Raw genomic sequence first — 21,941 nt, forward strand, 5'->3', positions numbered from 1 at the left:
TTTACTTCCTGTACATATTATGCCATTTTGAATGTTGAGGACTTTCGGTAGCTATTGAATGTAGGATATGGACAGTTCAGAATCACTTCAAATGTGAATCTGTTCTCTCAGGTTTTGCTCAGTAGCCTCCCAGTCTGATTTTGCACAGCTTTTCCCAGGGTCTGGTATGACCCAGGAACAGCATGCCCAACATGTAATTCTCCTCACATCTACTGCTGACGGACAGGAATGTTTCGCAGAGGACCATGTGAACAGTGATCCCTATCATGTCTCAACAGTCTGATTAGTTTCCCTCCAAACATCTGTTGAAACGCTGAGAAATAACTCATGATTGCGCTGCTATAAAGTCCAGCTGCTTAATTACATTGAGCCTACCATGTGTCACCATTTGGAACGGCCTTTCGTCCTTTTGCTTGCATGTGGAAATGGCTAGTGATATGCAGGCCAGCTGTTCTCCTTTACTGTAATCTGTACTCCTAACGCAATGACTAACTCCAAAATATATCTTCATTTAATTTATTAGCTTCTATATGGACCAGTTTATACCTCTGAATCAATGTTGTGTTTCTGCAACATTAGCACATCATCATAACAGAACTGAACAGCTATGGGGGTTTATATGTATATTTTTTTATTGAAATATAAAGGTGATATTTACCCAAGGAGCATCACTGATTTTCCTGTGGGCAACACTGAGTCTGGTGTGTGGAGGGAACAGACCCTTCCATTTTTTGTTTGAGTTATGATTTGAAAATGTGCAAATGGTTCTCCCATGCATGTGTAATTCTTGCTGGGGAATTAATTATTGTTGATCCATCCATCACAGAAATGAAGGCGCAGATGTTTTGCAAGAAAACATGCACTCTTTGGCAGAGGCCAACTTGGAGCCATCAATAAAGCATAAAAATAATGATGCAAGGTAAAACCTTTATTCATAATCAAAAGTGTGGGCTTTTTAAAAATAGTGAATAAATCTGTGCATGGGCGGCATTGCCATTGAAATATTTTTTGTTTGCTTCCCTGCAGTCTGTGTTTTATTCCACCTTGGCAAAGCCTTGCACATCTGACCTTAGACAGAAGCTCATTCCATTAATGCTTTTAGTAGTCTGTTGTGTCCCATTAATTCCAATCATACAATAATTTTTAAATCTATTACCAGCAGCCATCATAATTTATCACTGTTGCTAACATTGCATTTATTTGTTCTTTTAATTACACTAAAACCTTTAAAAGGGTTTGTTTTTAAGCAGATTCCTGTGCTGTACATCTTGATGCCTTGGAATGATTCCAGTTTACCTCTGGCGGTTGATGGTTAGATTATGGCTCGATTACATTTATCGACTGGGGGTGGAAGCACTGTCGCAGTGTTTGCATCTTTAATCAAAGTTGTGTAGAACATCCCGATATCATCGCTACATGATTTGTACAAATGCACCTTGTCAACTTGGAACCAGACAATATCTGATTCAAGCCTGCTGTGATTGATTCGAGAGCCAGAGCTTCTCGGTCGTGCTGCACTGTTGTCACACACATTGCACATTACCATTTGTCATCTGAACACACGCACGCACGCACGCACACACACGCACGCACACACACACACACACACACACACATACGTCCAACTGCAATAGAGCTTGTATTCATTTGTCTTCCTTGTAAAGATGTTCTAAGCAGCTTATGATAACGGCTCATCACTCGCAGCACTCTGCAGCAATAAAAGCGGCAGCGTGTGCAAAAATCAGACTCTTTGACGCTCTTTTGCTTTAGAGGACATGATCAGAAATAAGTTTCCTTTGGCTTATCAACATGTTCTTCATTTCCTAGGAAAGAATGGAAGATACAGAATGTAATAGGATTAATAGGATTTCAGCAGGCAGATTTCAGTAATGTGTTAAATTTAGATTCCTGTCCTCCTAACATTAAAGTTCCTCCTCCAGAGTTCGGCTTTGTGCATGGGTGTCACCACATTTCAGCGGGAACATCTGAAGCCTTGTCCCACTCTTATCCTTAACAAAGATATGGACAGGTTCGACATCCTCATCCTAAAACATAACTATGGGTTGTAAAAAGCTGCTCAGACAGGATCTGTTGCAAACCTTCTTCTCCCTGGCCGGTTGCCCCCTCACCACGAGTCTTTGCTGAGTCAGTGTAGAAAATGTGCTTGTGTCAATACAGACAAGCCAAGTGGTTTGTGTTTTTAAACTCCTGAATGGAAGGACACTGGGGCTTTGGCAGGTTATAATGGGAACATCAGTGTGTGAAATATGGTATGCAAAGGAAGCAGGCGAGTGATGCTGCACCATTTAGCACGAAGCGCAGGGTGTCAGCAATAAAGAAAGGACTTTTGAATAAATAAGCAGCTGAAATTCAGTTTTGAAATCTGGACCGCAGAAGGCATAACAGTTGGGCAAGACGGGTAAATGGAGGGCTGAGTGCTCAGACTCCAGGGAGGCACTTGCCATTTGCAAATATAATGAATTCTTTTTTTTTCCTTTATCGACACAGAAACCTCATGGTGTGAAATAAATTGGCTTTTTCTGTGCATTCTTAGTCAATATGAATTATGCAAGTTCAACACAATAAATGACTTAAGTATTTCAATAAAGCAAATTATATTCACTAATTAGAACTTCCATTAAGGCTATTAAAAGTATTCCATTGTCCCCGCCATTTGGACCCAAAAAACATATATTCTATTAGCATACTTGAAATCAAAGCCAGTCTTTGGAGATAGAAGCACTTTCATACTTTTTTGAAATCCGAAACAATAAGTGACCCATTATTCATGACAGTCCTTGCAAATGTTCAAACATCAGGAGAGAACAGAAACTAATTTTGTTGTTCACCTACTTTTATCACACAATTCCAATGGATGCTGGAAAGAGATGACAAAACAAGTGCAAATCTATTTTCTTGAACTAACAACAGGTCAAATATGGCATAAATGTTTATTTATATCATTTAAAATGAATATGCACTGGAACTGAAATACCTCAACCATTACAGAAACTACCATAATTTCACCATTACATCTTAATATTCAATGAAAGAAAATGTAAAATATAAATGAAATGGGGGTTCTGGCTCAACGGTTATGTGAACAATTATTCATAGAACACATTGCATCTGTCTGGCCGCAGAAATATTAAGAGCAAATGTTTTGGAAGTCACAAATTATGAATAAAACATAACATGTCATGTTTGACAATTTCATCACGGCTAATAAAGCCAGGGGCATGGTGGGCTTTTGCCAATCTTGACACTGACGCCATTAATTGAAATGGCAAAATGATTAAAAATCCAATTAATCATGCAGTCCTAATGGACAGAAAAATGCAAAAATGGTGGCTTGACCTTCAAAACTGAATTTGTTCTTTGCCTGTACAAACGCAACCAAACTAAAAATCTATATAGGAATAGTTTAAGCTCTTAATTATGTTAGAGAGGTACAGTCATTGATTTGGAATTGAATGGTTTGTATCTGACGGGCCAATTTCATTATTGGTAGTCGCATGACTGGCAGGTACTGGATGTAACTGGATGCAGCCAGTGATTGCAAAGGGTATCATTTTGATGGTTACATACATTTTAGTTTTCACGGTGAACATTTTCTTAAAGAAAAAAAAAAGTCATTAGCAACAGGGATACAGACGCCATCGAGGAGCAATAGTTTGAGTCGTGTCTGTTGCCCAAACCTGTGCTCAAAGACATGAACCCGAAGCACAGGCTGCAGCAGGAGACAGGACATATTCAGCTACAGAACTGTCACGCTCGAGTGGCTGATGTGAGTACTGTCATGGTCTTTTGAGCACGAAGAGGGGTTTTGGGTGGCGAGGACTATGAAGGGCACAAACACAGTGTTGACTTTGTCTCTTATGGCCTGCAGTGTTCTGTATGCAATCAGCAGCAGCAATAATGATAATAATCAGAAGTGATGAAGGGGGTGACTTTAGTGAAAGCACCTTGACAAAGTTACGTACACCTTGGGATTCCTTTTACTGCTTTCACACCAAATTTAGCACGTCAACACAAGAACATGGGTTGCTCAGCATTTAGGCACAATGCTAGCAGTCGCGGGTCTGACCTCCCGCTGAGACGGGTGCAGCCGGTTTTCTCTCCCTCTTATACACCTTTACATGCACCTTTACACTTTGACTGAAAACCGGTGGGGGGGGGGGGGGGGGATCACTGCCCTTCAGATATGTCTCTGCTGACAGGATGTCCACTGACTAAATCAAAAGGCGACAGGCAGGAACATCAACATCATCAGGTAATTTATTGGCACGATGCAGGGCGGATTTTGTATTGCAGGCGACCTGCTTCGTCATGCTGATTTCGATTGCAATCGACAGTGGACGAAATGCCGCGACAACCCTTTCACAGTGCTGAAAAGACCCGCATCATCCCGGGACAACTCACTATTTTTGTGCAGTGTGAAAGGGGCTTTAGTCTACCTGCAGCCTAGATGAACCCAGGGGCCACATTGCATTTGTCTGCTGGGCTCAAGAATCATCTTTTTTATTTCAAAAACTCCCCTCCTCCTTTTGCAGCAGACACTTTAGAAAAGCAAACAATCCCATCCAGGAATAGCAGCTTCTTGCATCCCCAAGTTTCTAATAAGGGCCCTCCACACCTTCTGCCCTATTTCAATCCTGACCTGAATGAGGTCTAAAGAAAAAGGAGCTTTCAATGTTCTTCGAGTCGTGCCGGATTAGGCAGAGAAATGAAGACCTGTCGTAGACTTTGGCCAAATGGACTCCCTGTATTTAAGCAGCAGTGGCAAGGAGCCACATTTCTTTCACGGTGGCCTTTTAATGAGCTCTAATTAAATAGCTCAAGGCTCAGCAATTGTGCAGGGGAAAGCTGTGGATCACTGGCCACCTAAGAAAAGAATAACAAGAAGTTGAAGAGGTAAACCGTCATGTGATAGCGTGCAGAGCCAGACCTAGCATGTGCAGAAGCGGAGAAATATGGAGCAGAAATATGGTGAGTAGAAACAGACTGAAATATCCATGGAATAGAATGTTCTGAATAATGTTCCCCGTCATCTCTGTCTCTTGAGTTCATGCCTTCGTGTGCTGGTGTGCAACACTTGGATGAGGGAAATGTGAATATAGTTAACTTGGAGAACGCTCTGGGCAAAGTAGACAGGAAACAGCACAAACATGCACACCCAGTCGCACATTTCAAAATCAAATGCATCCAAATGCTGTGTATATTATTACAACTAAATGTTTATGTAAGAACAAGCAGGAAAAGCTCTTCAACCTCTGGTTATTTAGTATATTAGATACACTAATATGGAAGAAAATCTATTCCCCTTATTAAAGTTTGATAGATGAAGCTGCTTGTGTTCCATCATTCACACTCAATTTAGTCTTATGCCAGGACCAAATTATGGAGTGAAAATAGAACCTGGTGTGTTTAACGATGCATACCATTTTCCAAAAAGTGATTTTGCACTGAGACCAAGACCAGATAAAATTGTCTAAAACAGCAGTAAGATTTAATAACTTTTCCGCTTTCCACCAAGTCTCCATGACCATAAAATACAGTTCACACCGGAGATTCTGATTCACCGTTTTCTTCTACATTCCCTAGCCAGACCTGTGCGCACACCTTCCAACGAGAATGATTTCTTCTGCTTGGCTGTGTCCCAGTCATGGGTGGCTCTCTCTGCACCATTAGGCAGAGAACATTGCTCGGGTGGATGCATAGCATGGTATGCTATTAACAAAGTTACCACTTACTACCCGCAGTATGAAAAACCATCCCTTTATATAATGCCCGCAGTTTTGAACTGTGATTTTATGATTACAGTTGCTATGCACTATTTGGCCTTTGATTATTCTGAGAGATTTCAGTTTAAATATAACATTCTGAATATCTTGCATGATAACAGTGGTTGTCAATGAGATCATGATATAACCTTTGAAAATTCCCCATCAAGAATGATAGTTAATTGGTGCAGTATCATGTTACAATGTCAATGTTGCCATTTAACTTTAAAATACATCCACACCTTGCAACAAGGCACAGTTTTGCCTGAGGAATGATTGTGATTGTCTGAATATTGAAATGTGTTTCTAATTCTAAATGTCAGCAAAGCTGCATTTAGCTCAGATGCTGAGAGAAGAGAGATTTTCTCTCTATTATTGTTTCATTTTGTGAACAATTGTTCCAAATTTAAACCAAATCATTGCTGATTTGTATTTATTTAGATGGTATGTTGTGGGAGGAGAGCAAGAGAGAAAATGTGGAGGGAAAAAAAGGAAAAAAGGCATCAAAAAGACAAATGCCTGCACAACTCTGGACAGAAGATTGGTCTCATGACTTAAACATTCCGGAGGATGAAATATGCCCACACTGCAGGGATTCCTCTCCCAGAGAAACTTGCAGCTTCAGCAGAGTGAGAGGCATGCATCAATAGAGTATTGTGTCAATGTTTGTGATTATATTGTGCTGCTTCCTGGATAGCCCTGCTGCAGTGATTACACAGTGAAATCAGAGGAAAACAATAAATGATCCCAGATATAATTCAGAAATCAACCTCTGCCTTGTGGTGTGCAGTAGATTCACTGAAACACATCAGAATATCTCAGTGACCATCACAAAACTGCATTCAGTCTAGTGAGTTTGTCTCGGTCCTCTGTAAAGTGCCATATTAAAAAGAACTGACAACAGATTTTCCTGTTTGATAGAGATAGAGATTGATAGAGAAGATTCCTTATTTCCCTCCCTTGCACTAATTTTCTGGTAACAGAAGGGCAAACTCCAAATTCTTGTAACCCAAATAAGAATAAAATTGTATTTTCTGTTATGTCTTGTTAAAATTTTAAAAATAACTCTTTGCTCTTTTCCCATCATTGCATAAAGATTAGGACAACTCCGGTTTCAATATTTGTCCACGAGCAACCTACAATGTTTTCTCTGTCAATACAAACAGCAGCAGAGTGCCATGGATTTAGTCTGGAATGCAAACTTAGGTCAGCCAGACTGTAAAGAAGTCAGTTTCAGAACAGAAGAGACGCTGGGAAAGGCAGTATGTAATATCTTAGAAAGTGGGACGTCAAAGAAATGAAAAGAATCAAAGCAAAACAAAATAAAGATGGTACACTCTGCATACATTATGTGCCCAGGACATCTAACTGATTTAAACATCTTTCACTGACACAGCAAATTGATTCATTTCAATCATTTGTGCTGCTTCTGGCTACTTTGCCTCAATAACCTCTGCAGAGGCTGCAACTCCCACTGGCACATCCACCGAAGACCATCTGCTGTCGTCTTTTGAGTGTGTTCCATTGTAAATGTTTCCAATGGGCACAGACAAAATCAGTCAGTCACAATTTCAGTCAACCTGCTGAGAACTTACCATTTGACATATGATCACACCTGCATGTTGGTGGCTGGGCTTTTAAATTCACTACTGAAAAACATTTGATGTAGGTTCAATAGTCATGATTTTCCAAAAAAAACCAAAACAATTATATAGAAGCACTAAAAGTGTCTCCACGTGAGTATTTGCTCATGAATTGTCAGGTTGTGGTATATGAATTAGCGGACTTCGTAGCCAGCCCGATGGTTCACCGCTGCTGTGGCCAACACTTGACAAAAGTGGAATGCAGTGAAGGTCAGATTCCATTAGAGAAGTGTTATACAACACAGGGGTGGGGAGGAGGAGGGCACAGTGGAGGGCTTTCACTCGCTCGCCTAGCTGACTTCAGAAGCAACACAAATTCCTCAAGGGTATTTATCTGTAGCCAGGTGATTTCCAGGCTCAGGCATTCTCACACGAGAAAAAAGTAAGGATATTGGGAAGAAAATAGAAGATCTAATCCAAGGTGATCATCAGTTAATCAGTGCCAGGAGGGAAAAGGTTAGTTTGTACACTCAAAACTGCTGAGCAAGCAGAAATATAGTGATCAAAAAGCTCAGCAAAGGATAGTTTATTTAGAAATGCTTTGTCGGTCATAGAAGACACACTTAATACCATATAAATAAATCAGTGTGTCATTCAGGTGACTCTGGAAATCTAAGAGAAGAAAATAACAACATAATTATGGTGCAGGTAATTTAAAGGCTTATCTACATCCAGCAGAGTTGAGAAGGGAAGGGGAAAAGACTGGATGAAAGTGAGATAGAGGGGAACAGAGGGAAAATGTCACAGGGAAAGGTTGGTGTTTGTCTGTATGCAAGTGGTTTTCAGGATTTTGCCATCATCAAACTGAATGTGAAAGGTGAGGCAATTAAAATTCTGTTTGTCAGGTTCATCAGCCACAAGAGAGGAGGAAAAGGTTATTTTGGGGGTGTTATCTTTATTCAGGGGATTTCAAGTTACAGCCAACTTTCTGAGCCTATCCCTCTCCTGAGGAAGAGGAGAAGCAGAGGGAGAGAACAGAGAGACAAAGGGGTGAAAGAAATGTGGATAAAACAATGAGGAAGGGAGGGAATGGAGCAAGAGAGCTGACTTTTGAATCTAACTTTACAGCACGGAATCAGAAATGGCTAAAAGAAACTACGGTACCTTTTTATGCCCTAAATTGCAGTGATACTCTGGGGGGACGAAGGATTTTGCAACACAATAGATCTTTAAACATAGATGTTTGTGAAAATGCACCATAAAAGTAAATACCTCTAAGATTTGGTGGTGCAGAAGATCAACATCAGCACTGAGTTGTTGAGGAATCAGCAGCAATACGCCATCAATCTGAAAGTAGAAGAATCCGTGTTGAATTGACAGTAGGCTGAGGGAGTTCAGCCCAAGGAGAACCTTCAGCATGTGCAGGGCCACTGCGAGGTCAATGGGTGATGATATGGTGGGACAAGACAGGGCAGGATGGGATGAAAGTGGTGGTTAGGAGGATAGGCCAGAATCATTTTATTACAATAAGAATCTAAAGTGCTTTAATGTCTCAGTAAAGCAAAATCCTACAAGACGTTCAGCTCAATTATGCCCTGATCCTGTGCCAAACCAAATAAAAACATCCTTCATAACTCCCCTCCCCCAAGCACACACACGATGTCCTTGTGATACAGGATACAGTGGGGATACTGAAGGGCTCACGACACAAATGGAACATTTTAACATGAGTTGCACCGACTTACCCTATCGGAAATCTAAATGATGCCTCCTTTGTGCTAATTCTTGTGCAGGTTCGGGAAATGGAATGGGGAATTGTTGGAGACATCTATTTTATGTCCTAAACCCTTCAATAAAACTCTGCCTTCTTTTATCACCCCACCCACCTCCACCAGCACCCCCACTACACCTCTGATAACAAAGGATGTTTTCGGTTTGTGGAGCCAACTGTGCCTTCAGTTTGATGTATGGAGACATTAGCATTTAGATAACCCCTCTCAATATAAGGGATGCAGGAGTTTGAAATAGGGACAAAATAAATACTGTGAATAATCAGAAGCTGCATCCTGAATAAACACAAGATTCTTCTTTAAAAATAACAGAAAACAAGAACGTGAAGATCAGGTTTCTTTTGGAGTTTTAGAACCGAGACACAAAATAACACTGCAAGAATATTGGGCTGAATATTGAATGCTACAGCTTCCATGGGAGTTATATTGCAGGCGGGTTGTTAGATCGGGGTTGGGTTTGTGGAGGAACAAGTTTTCAGAGCAACAAGAGAAATACTTCTGGGTGTTTCACACCTCTTTTGGTGTGCAGCTAAAAACCCATCATTGACTCATCCACATAGTCAAGTATTAACACATCAACTACAACAATCATTCCATGTCTGAGACTTAAGTACAAGGAACTTCAAGGCAGATTCTGCTGATTTCCAACACTGCTTTGTGTGTGTATTAGATTTATATTTCAGTCAGCTGAGCTTTATGTTTTAAATTTCACTCAATTTGGAATTATTTACACTCCCCCTGCCGCCTCATCCTATATTTGCAAACAAACTTCACATTAGACCCAGAGGAACAGATGTGGCACGCTGCAGGGAGACCCTGAGGCAATCAGTAATCTCATCACCTGCAGCAAAACTGCAAGTACATGCCAACTGTGCACAAAAAATAAATCAGCCCTCAACAAATATAGATATACACACACGTACTGTGGGGCAGAGAGCCAACAACAGATGATTAGAGCCTGACAAATGATCAGGAGATGTGACAACACGGCTGCAAGTCAATCAGCAATGTGCAATATGAGCACACTGCCTAGTTTCCAGGTAATGGAGCGGAGGCGGGAGGATGGGGGAGGCATAATGGAGTGATGCGGCACAACATGATCAACTTTCAAAACCCCTTTGAAGTCCAAAGTCAAAAATGTACCCCCTCGGAAAATAAAACAAGGATGTGCTTGCTGGACAGCATTAGCGATTAAATTGCATTAGAGGGGTTTCCCACCCTCAAACACTTGAATAACAGGTCAAGTAAAACATCTACAAAGTGGAAATCTGTGCAAAAACTCCTTCTGGCAGGTGGTAGTTAACGTTTCAAAGTATAAGCCTTCTAAACTCCTATGATTTTTCTCTCTTTTTTTGTGAGGGAGAAATAAACAAGGGGAATGCTCAGCATAGGCGAGCAGGATTTTTTTTTTTTTTTTTTTTTTTTAAGATGAAAGGTCGGGTTGCCATGACAGTGGGAGGGACAGAGATGACTTCCCGAGTCGTCGCAGCTCGCTGTGTTATTGCAAGGACATTTTGTCATTGACACAAGCTGCCAGATTTATGGCAGCTGAGACCAAGATATTTCGATTGATAATTGATGGCCTGTAAGTACGCGCCTGCGCCAGGGTGATTGTGAATTCATGGATACATGTGCTCATGTTCATGCATGTATATTAACTGTCTGAGTGATTGTGCGATTCCACTCCCTGCCTCCTCCCTCCCCCCACTATCCCTGCCTGTCAGTGGTGTGGGCCTCTGATTGGGGGCCCAGGGCTCAGTCGCCACGGAAACTGCACTAAAGCAAACAAAGGGGTGGAACAGAGCCGAGGGAATACAGTGACACAAAGGGGCTACCTAGCACAGTGGAAGATTTCAGGAGAGGCTCACACAAAAGCCAAGCCACTGTTAAACACCAGAGTACACGGTGCTTTGTTCTGCCTTTCACTAAAGACGGCACGTCTCAACGCTCAAATGTGGAAATTTGCAGTTTGCTGGTGTGCACAACAACCACATTTCACATCAATTCCCTGTCTCTCTCCTCCCAGCATGGAATTACATTAACATATGCAAATGACACCACTGGAGATGTGATTAAATTGCATTCATTCTCAGTAATTTTCCACACATAAATGGAGCGGGGCCAAAGTCATTTCATTCTAGTGCTTAACGCTGCTCGTTTGGTCAGTCAAACTACAGCAGCTGACAATAAACTGATAAAGACTTGATACCGCTTTAAATGAAACTGTAACATAAAGAATGCCAGAAAATGAAGTCTTGCCAACAAAAACATGACAATAACAAGCAAACGAGCTTATTAAGATTTGCTTTTGCCAGTAAATGTCAGTCTAATTAGTCCAAATTCAACTTCAGACATCTAAAATAATAATTCAAGGTTCAGATTAATATAAGTAATACTAAAAGTAAAATACAATTAAAAATAAGAGCAATAATAGGAAGTAATATTTGATTAAAAACATTCAATATTTTCCCTAAGTCAAAGGACGAGCTGATTGGGAAGAATCAAAGAGACTAGGGGACATTACAGGAAGTGATTGTGCTAAAGCAGAGGATTACATTTTCTTAGGGGCCTGTGGTTGGTCCTGTCCAGCAGGACTCATTAAGAATGGCCTTGACATTAAGGGCCCTCTCTCTTTCAACCTGTTTGCGGCCATGATGCTGAGATCAAACAGAGTGCCATAGGTGAGGGCACTCTCAATAGCTTAAAGCTGGTCATTCATCCTTTTAAAGACAGGAAATCAGGGTAAATGGAGGCCCAGCTCCTCCTTCTTCCCACTAAAGAGGCTTCAGAAACTGCAGAGTTTTTGCAGTAAAGAATTTCAAGTGGCTGCGGGCCTTTGAAGAGGAATGCAGAGCCAATAAAACCCAGGATTACTTGTGTCAAAGAAACACACCTGCATTTCATACAATCTCAAGGGCTTTTGCTTAATCGCCAACTACATGCAAGCAGAAATGAAAGGCATCTTTGGGAGGGAAATTTAAAAGTAATAAAACCCAATCTTGAAGTATTTCCTCTTTTTCTTACACATTTCAGTTAATGTCTGTGTAGTTTGAGTAGAAAGAGAGTAACAGAGGCATTGTTGTTCAAGTCCTCCATATCTGAGGTTTTAATTGTGTACTTCTCTTTTCTCTGTGTGCACCGATGGCCCAAATGCATTTCTAAAATATTGAACAGATTTCCCCTAGAGAGAAGAGTCCCACTTTTTGTTCCAGGACACACGTAACGATTTTTCCTCAAACACGAGCGCAGCCCTGTGCTTAAAGTCACGATGGCATCATTGTAGAATGCTGAGAGATATAAGGTGTACAAGCCTTTGCACTGTGGTCTGAAAAACTAAAGGGAAAAGCACCGATAAAAGAGTCTGCATCAAGGAAGGCTGCTCACAACCGAGGAGCAGCTGGAGCAAAGCACACATACCACGAAACCGTTGCAGCGTTTCATTATCAAGATCAATTATACTACTGTTCATTTAAGGCCTTCAAAAAAGTGGTGCCATGCCACTTTTTGATCGACTTGATTTGCATTTAACGTCATCCAGTTTGAAAGATATCGGGTAAGCAAAGAGTAAAGTAGCTTCAGTATCCTATATCTGTCTCAGACTTTGACATAAAGGGAATCTGCACAGCTTTCGTCTTTGTCAAACACTCCGCTTTGTCCGTCACCGCCTCTCTGCCAATCTCTCTCTCTTATTATCCCTCTCAGTCCCCCTGCCCCCCCCCTCACTCTTGAGCTCCCTCAGTCTCTCTTTCTTGCTCTGAGAGATAGATGTGATTGATTTCCATGGTGCAGGGTGATATTGCTGGTTCTAATTTTAGCCACACTCACTGGGGGACCCTGCAACAGGTAAATTCTATGCTGAAGCAAAGGGTCCACCTGCACCTTTTCAGAGAGGACTTGAACTTCCATACACATTACAATAGACAAATGGAATCATCTACCTAAAGAAGTGATAAACAGAAGATTGGTACATTTTTAAAGTTCAAATTTGATCTTGCCTTTAAAATCTCACCTCAAAAATGTGCTTTAACCTTTTATTTTACTTTAAAATGGTCATTAAATGGCCACGCAGTCGAGCTTGTCCAGACTACGTGAGGCTTTTACCATGAAGCATTGTGTTTCTTGGTAGCTGCAAATTTAAATATTCATGTGAAAAACTGTCCCACCGTGAGGAACAAAACATTATTCTGTCCAAGGAAAGTGGGTCATCTTAATCACCTGACTCTGTAACCAGGCCGGCAATCTAACAGGTACATGTGGGTCAGAGTCCATCTCAGCTCCTGTGCGGGTTGTGACCACAGCCTTCCCTCGACTGTCACTCATGATTAATCTACTAATGTCCACATGCAAATTCTCCAAATAGGCCCCCTCGGTGTGACTGTACAACTAATGGTGTCAGCGGAGTCTGTTTTGCCGCGTCATGCATATGCATGAGCTGGTGTATTTAGCAGCCAAGTTGCTTTTGATTGCTGTGTGGAGAATGAGTGGGCCGAGATGAATGGTGGTAAAAAGCTGGGGCGCATTAGCGGCTGACCACCTGCCTTTCATACCAAGCGGAAACAACAGATGGGCCCGGCTGCAACGTTACTGCAATATAAAGTGAGGGTACGGATGAATGCTTCATTAAGAAGAATGAAGCTATAGCATATTCAGTAAAAACACAGTGTAATATCCAGTAAAAAGAACAATGTGTTTTTATGAACTTTTCTAGATCATTATTGACTCTCATTTGGTAGGGATGGTCTGCATTACCAAATTGGAATAGTGGAGTTGGGGTTTTCGCTATGGTGGAACATTGATTGTAAGTCTTGGCCCATTTTGTTTTCTGTGGTAAAAATTCAGCCATTTACCTGATCTGTTCATCGGTGTGTGTGTGTGTGTGTGTGTGTGTGTGTGTGAGTATTACTGGGACACATCTGGTTTTGCTGTGTAGGGTTAGGATTGTTAGGATTAGAGGATTGTGCCAATTGGGAGGAAGAAAAAGTTTTTTTTTTCGATTAGAAATGGGAAATAGCTTCTGTCAAGACCACTCAACAAGGGGGAATAGCACTTTCTAGAATTGGGTCTCAATTTGGAATAAAAATACGAGTAATGAAAAGTGGCACTTTGGTAACACTGGTCATGTACTAGAGAAGAATGTCCTGGATTCAAAGGCATTTGGATTTTGTATTTCTTTGTGGCCGTTGGCCTTGATGTGTTAAAGATGTTTAAAGCTGTCAGAGTCTGTAGCTCCACACAAAGCAGATTTCCACCAGCCTCTGATAATTCTGATTTACAAAATAAAAATCAAAGCTTGCTCAGCTGCACCTTATGGCCCTGCTGCAGAGGAAGCCTGTTCCTGCTCTAATTAAGCTCCCTAAATGTTTAATAAGTACAAACAATGTGCACAATGACATTTGGGGTTTCAAACCGAGTTGGAGAGGGAAATTCAACTCTCTCTGTGGGTTACCTTTACCTTGTGGGTTGAAAAATCCTTTGTAGAGGACTCAGGCATTCCATTTGTAACCATTTTAATGGCCAAATGCCTTCTGGTCAAGAGGTGGTCGTTGGATTGACTAATTCTACAGGATTAGTCCTCTGTGGCGGTGATCCGCCCAGCCCAACAAATTTGACCTTATGGTGCACAATCAGTGGATACACTACTATACTTTCACTCTATAGGAGACGGGGTGCTCAGGCAGGGGATTAGTGAGAATCAAGCATTAAAGCATACCACCATTTTCAGATTGTTTGACTTGACTTTGAAAGATTCATTTAACAAAACTCGGATCACAGAGGGAGGTGGTGGCGGGGGGTGGGGGGGGGTGCGACTGCAAATGCTTAGCGACAAGAAAGGGGATACTGGGTGCATTGAAGCCAACGGATAACCAAGCTCAGCAAACTCATTACATCTGCAGATGTGTCCTCTCTGCATGTTTACGTTATCGAGGCCGAGGATCCGAAGAAGCACCTGGGGGATAAATTCCAAAAAGTGGCGGACATGCAAGAGGATTAAGATACATCTGAGAGATTATATTGAAAAGTCATTTCTAAAGCTACAATGCAGCTTATTAATAACACAGTGATGATTCATTTTAGCTCTGATTTGTTTACCTTTATGAGAGAGATCATTTGCCTTTGTGTTTTGTTTTTGATTTAGCTTTTTTTTTTTTTTTTCATAAATCCTGGGTAGTGGGCGTACAATCCAGAGAACAAAACAGCATTGATCTTGACATCCCCACCTGGTGCAATAACGCCTGGTGGCGTTCACTTCTGCACAAAGAAACGTTGCTTAGGGAAATCACAGCGTGCAGAGGGAAGAAATGTTTAAATATAACTAAACCAATCAAGCAATCAATAAGAAGTGCAAGCTCAGGAGTGCTGTTGAACAATTAATACACAGAACATCGCTGAGGGTGGTGGCACGGGCTCAAAAGGGCACAGCAGAAGAATCTCAAAGACTGTTTTTTTGAGAGAAACCAAAGAAGGATGTGATACAGCACAATTAAAGACATGAGAAGGTCAGAAATGATTGGAATAACAATGTCTAAGTGGCTCACCACGGACGCAGAAGTGCCAACATGTGTGAAGGTCTTAATTGGCTCTGGAGTTCACACATTTAAGAATAAAATAATATTTCATCAATAAAACCGAAACAATTTCTCTGCACATAAAAGCTCTACCTTCGTTCAGAAAGATGGAAAGCCTCATGAACAAAAATTGTGTCTGAAAGTTACACGCTCGAGGTGAAAGAGAGGATTTGTGAACAGCAGCCATCATTTGAAGGGTCAATAACTGCAAGTAAAGAATTTAAAGTGAATAGAGAAATGCTTTATGACTGACTTTTGTACCTTTTTTTTTTTTTAAATGACTGGGTCATACACCCTGGTATCATACCATACCAGGAAACAAAACCCATGGTAGCCAATAATAACATGTGGTTTGAACATAAGTAGAAAGACCAATCACTGTTGAGAATAAAAGCCACGGGGAGATCAGGAACATCCATAAAAGTTGTTCGGTTATGGCTCTTTACAAAGCTAATATTGCTCACTCAGATTTGAGCTTTTTAAATATCCTTAAAAGTCCATTTGATTTAACACCAATTCATCCACACCTCCGTATCTGCTTGACCTTTGTTATTCCCCTCACTTCTCATGAACCACAGGGGCAGTTAACATTATTGGCTTTACGACACAACTGTTAAGGATCACAGGGCTTGGGCACAGCCCCCAATCCTGAGGTTTGTGTCCTCTCGCCATTTCTGAATGTTCACTCTATTAAAGGGCTGCATTGACTGAAATGTGCATAACAAGTCTGTCATCGCTGTGGCTTTGTAAGCATCAGTCGAGTCAATTGAATGTGAAGTGGCTTGCTGGGTGACGAAACCCCCGACGGAGACTTTGAAGAGGAGGGATTTGGTCTGGGTGGACAGGTGCCTCCAGAGCCAAGACAGGAGCTTTTGAAATCTCCTCATCTGGAAACATCGGCTGCTTTTTAAGATAACACATGCCAAATAGGGGATTTTATCTACGTCAATACCATGATGGTTATTTTTCTAATCATAGTAAGCACTCCAGAACAGTTAAATGAAAAATGACTGATTAATATGATGCGACCAGTTAAGAAAGTAAAACCCATAAAAATTTGTGAAAAGATGAATAATAATAATAACTATAACTAAACATGTAAAGTTACACACTAAATTATACCTTAAGGCATTCATTAAGATTTTATGTACTACATAACTGTAATACATTATTTAGTATTGGTTGTCAATTGTTATATTGTGAGTAAGTGATTGATTTTTAGTAATTTGTACCTTTAAGCCACATTGTGACTAAAATTTGCAGCAATATGGTCTAAATCATCCACGCTACAGTCATGTGATTCAGTAGTTTAGAGCAAAACATAAATTTGTGTTGCCATTATTCTTAAATTACATAGCTTTTTTTAAAAACACCCTTTGGTTTTAAAAAATGGAAAAATGGACTTTTTTAAAGGCCAAATCAACAACGTTTGTTCGTGGCAAGACCAGATTAGATAGATTAAGATAAGCATCAAGGGATCCCGGTATTGGTCAAGGACACTTCAGCATGTGGCGTACGTTGCCCGGGATCGAACCATTGACCTTTGTATCACTGGAACGACCACCGTAGTGTAAAGGATTATGTAGGATTACTGGTTGGGCATGTTCCGATTTATTATCCAAGAAAACTGAATGTAACAAGACTTAATTCAATTTTTCTATGGAAGGATAAAAAAAGGCATTTTATGGCTTTAAAACTCGCCTCTGGCTGCCTGATTTTGGCGGACGGTCCAGCTGGCCAACATGTCTTTTTTTCCATGAAAACTGACAAGTGAGTGAAAAGAAATGTAGGCAAGAAATCATGCCAGAAAAATTCCAGTGACCTCCAGCTCTGACACGGATCAGCAGCAGTGGATATTATCTCCCTCCTGCATGCACAGACATACACAAACAGCGTGTAAACAGTTCTGTCCCCATGGGACACAACAACACTCACAGATGCGTAAACAAATCACATGACTCATGGGTGTATTAATGATGCCGTTGACGCTAATGAGGAAGGGGACACGCTCATGAAGGCAGCTAACGCTGCTAATTATAGAGATATCACACCGATACAATACATTGTGTTGCTGAGTGAGCCATTGATTCAGCCTGGACCCAATGTGCCTTTACTTGCATCTGGAGTACTGCCAACCAGGGGTGGGCGATGGATTTCCGCGCCCGTTTAAATGCACACACACGTTTGTATCACTGATACCATGATTCAAGAAACTGGAGCTGTTAATGGTGCAATTTAGAAAATACAATGAGATTTTGAAGATGGCTGCAGAAGAAGAACTGATATTATTAAATCCGGTGCAGTTATATCAGGATGTAATCATCTGTAGCTGTGTTTGTCACCATGCTAGCACAGTTACCGCAAGTCACAAATTGTGAGGGACAACACATGCTCTCCACTCTCAACATTGCTGGACCTATTTAGCTGAACAAATTTTATACAGAACAATTAAAGATACATGTAAATGTGAAATATATAAATTGTGTTTACTTCCTTGGGCACCAGTTAAATGTAACCCCTCCCCCCACCCGCAGACGAAAATTGCTGATAAATCAAAAACTAACCTGGTGCAGGAGAAAGAAGAATAATGTCTCATTAATCTTTTCAAAAGGCACGTGGATAAATAAATGAATTTAAAAACAGATGCAAGAGCAACAAAAAAACCCACAAAAGAATCCATGCAAAAACATTTTCATTTCCATCCTGCTGGCAGCCTTAAACATTATTCCCCATTCCAAACATGATTACAATTCTGGGAGCTGGTTTCCTTTCTATATCTAAATATTAATAGCCTCCATTACACCAAAATTACTTTCATCTCCGAGTCAGATGAAAGAATTAGATATTAATCAAGGCATTAAATATGACGTTCTATTCCTGCAGATGAGAAGGGATGGCAGGCAGTCAATTAGTACCATGCTCTGTTAGCACTCATACTGTGTCGGCAGATAAAGTCTTTGTTATCACAGAGCTACAAAAGCATAAACAGAACGATTAGGAGACATTTGGGAATGAAAAAGATTACCGACAGTGTTGTGTTGAAGGCTGAAGCATCAATAAAACATCAACATTTGAAAGATAATATGCAAAGGCTGAGCTAATACTAAATGACTTTTGTTCCCAACCATTCTCAATCTTTGCTAAAAAACCAAAAAAAACAATGTAAAGTAAATTAATATTATCATCTATAAAGTGACTTTGCCATGTCCAACAATCAAGCAAAGCAAATAAGGACTGCGGGCAAGAGAAATTGCCTCAATACATTAAAAAAGAGAGGAGTAAACTTCAGAAAATCAAAAGAACTTTTGCTTGAGTAGAATATTTTATTCCTCTGTCTATGTCTCTGAGTAGGAGATGTGTTTTTTGTTAAGAGAGTGAAATGGAAAAAGAAGAACAGCTGATAAATTATTTTACTTACCAGTGTGAAGGAATCTTTGCAAGGTGGGCATCAAATTGAATGATTGTACTCCACAAACACTATCTTGAAACATTTTCCCCTTGTTTGACATCTTGTTCTTGTTGGTTGCTTCTAATCGTTTCTTTGTCAGTATCTTCAAATCTAAATGGAAGCTATACTATCTAGTATATGGCTGCAAATACCAATATGTCTTGCCATCTGTCTCAACACAGACGTGGCATTGCAGAGAGGCCCAGCTACTGCTAGCTGGTTAGCATGCCTTCTTCAGGATAAAATAGTTATTTTAGACAGTGACCTATATAGGTAACTTCTTCCTTTTACTTTATTACACTCAAGGTTAATCAGGATTCTTATTTTTTTAAATCTAAAATGAATCCATCTTAATTTTGTCTCTTTGGAGCCTTTATACTATTACTATGCTTACATGTAGCAGCCACCATGTGTCTGCTGCACCTGTTTTCCAGGGTGTCCACACCCAGTCCTCCAGGACCGTATTACACCCGGGTTTTCTGTCCTCCCACCAGAAAACTGTGTTTACTTGGTAGGACAGAAAACATGGCTGGATTACTGCCCTTGAGGATTGGGTTTAAACCCCTGATGAATCACAAATTTACCTTCTTTACACCTGGACCAAATCAAGAAAATCTAAGGAAACAGCAAGAAAGTCTTGAGGCCCCACAGCAAGCCATCGGGTATTTATATCAAACCAGAGTTGACCGTTTCCTTCTGTCTGGCTCAGTGACTTGGTTTTGTTTTTTGGTTTAATGCCCATGATGCCTGCTGGTTTACCAAGAGATTTCTTATCAGCCAGGGCAGAGGAAACCAAAATTTGGCATGAGGTTGAAATAACTGATGAAAATTATTTTATTTATTTTAGAGTTAGTAAATAGTTTATTTCCTGTTTGTGTTCATTTAGATTTTTTCTGTCTCATTGTGTGGTTGCTGGCACTTTATCACTATTGGCCGTTCAGATTTTCTTCCTTTCCCCTCTCCAATCACTTTTAGGCCTGAATAGTTTACATTTGAGTTTACATTTCTCCTTAGAACCTCTGCCCGTCCTCATGAACTTCTTAACCTCACTCAACTGCCAACGTCCTGGACTGGAGGAATCTAAATGGCATCAACTATGCCAGTGTAACTACCAGCCAGCGCATCCCTCGGCATTGTGGCTCATTCTGGGCTCATGGGCACCAGGATAGGCTCCATTGTTCCATTTATAAATGTCTGCTATTGGGTTGACAAAACTATAGAATTGGTTGTTTAGTGCCGAAGATTTTGTCACAAATATACTAAATGCTGGTTTATTTTGGAAGTTTGTTCATCAACATTAAGCATAGAGAAAGATGGCCATCTGCCTACATCTCAGTCCACCATGTGATTGACAGGGCCAATTCTGGAACCTACCATGGAGGAGACCGTGGAAAAGTGTGGGAGTACGCCCACCAACATGGCGTCCCCGATGAGACCTGCTACCGGGCGCTGCGGAGTAAGAACCAGTCTCCCCAGTCACAGCCTGACTCAATGAAAGTTTCATGAATTTAACATTAATAGGACAAACAATTACCAAAGCATAGAAACCGGAAACAAGGCTTTTAATGCACAACTTTTAGGAAATGCAACATTTTAAAGATCTACACTTTGGGGAAAGTTGAGGACTTTGGACGCACCAGTGGAAGGAAGGACAGCAGAAATCTAATCCAGTGGCCCAATCAGGTTTTGCGTAAAACAACTAAATAAAACACACCCTTTACTGCTGATTTATTTTCCCCAGTTGTGGAGTCATAACCACAGAGAACCTTGATGACTGCACTGGCGGTCTCTCCTCTGAATACTTGGAGTCTCCTGAAATCAATCAGTGTTGCTGCCCGGGGAGTCGCCAACGGAACGGAATACTGGATTGTGTGGAAACTCCTGGGGAGAGCCATGGGTGACCATATGCATTTAAAACTCTAGCTTGCAGCATTTGATCTCTAACAGTCTCTCTCCCTCCCCCTCGTAGGGTGAGAGAGGACGCTCCAGGTTGTGACGAGTGCATACAAAGGAGAAAGTGGAAGCAAGAACAGTCTTGCATTAGAGAAGGATTGCGTGTATGGGGCCGTGACTGTTCCCTCAGCATACACTTCGTGGCCAGGCATTGGTTGCTTTTTGGTGCATTATTGCCTTCATGAGTGAATGTCAATAAACGATTCTAAATATTTGGGTCAGTTTATGATGTCATCAGTGATCACCCATCTCACATTGAGCTTTGATGGTTTTGCTTTGTTCTGTTGCCACACTCCAGCAGCCATATGAAAACAGTGGGCTGATTATCAACTGGGAACTAGAACGAAGAGGAACTAGAGGTAATGTTTGAATGCAGAAGAGGTGTTAGCTTGGCTTGGACCCACGAATGCATCGCTGATGAATGTTGTGGCTGTTTCTGTCAGAAAGGGAGTCAAGTTGGACTTCTGAATCTGGGCAACATCACAGACTCGACAGGTTTTTGTAACCAGTTTGGGAAACCGTAGGCTTCCCCGAGTATGAGATAAAGAAAGGAGGGTCAGCACCACTGAAACCTTTAGTATTTATTTCAATATTCCAGAGAATGAATAGGATTGGGTTTCCCTGTTTTCCTATTTTGGTAGACTAATATGTCTTTAAACTTAACGTCACAGGATGATTGAACTACGTCCGCGGAACTTGCATGAGGATCGTTTGTGCCACATCACCGAACTTGATTAGCAGAACAACCTCTCTCACTGACTGACATGCTTTATTAGTTTCAATTTTGCCACGCCTCGGTTTAATCACCCGTTATCTGT

General features: G+C 41.0%; 1 long non-coding RNA gene across 2 annotated transcripts; it reads left to right on the plus strand.

Moving 5' to 3' along the window:
* The first annotated feature begins 4,544 nt into the window (after positions 1–4,544).
* LOC101070687 (uncharacterized) lies at positions 4,545–21,331 on the plus strand. Of its 2 annotated transcripts, none has more exons than XR_003890836.1 (4): positions 4,545–4,989; positions 20,526–20,626; positions 20,912–21,067; positions 21,140–21,331. It is a non-coding gene; the product is annotated as an uncharacterized lncRNA (long non-coding RNA). The 2 variants fall into 2 exon arrangements; XR_965089.2 differs by lacking the exon at positions 4,545–4,989 and adding an exon at positions 19,723–19,832.
* Positions 21,332–21,941: the final 610 nt, after the last annotated feature.

This window comes from Takifugu rubripes, chromosome 14 (assembly GCF_901000725.2).
Source record: "Takifugu rubripes chromosome 14, fTakRub1.2, whole genome shotgun sequence".
Lineage (NCBI taxonomy): Eukaryota > Metazoa > Chordata > Actinopteri > Tetraodontiformes > Tetraodontidae > Takifugu > Takifugu rubripes.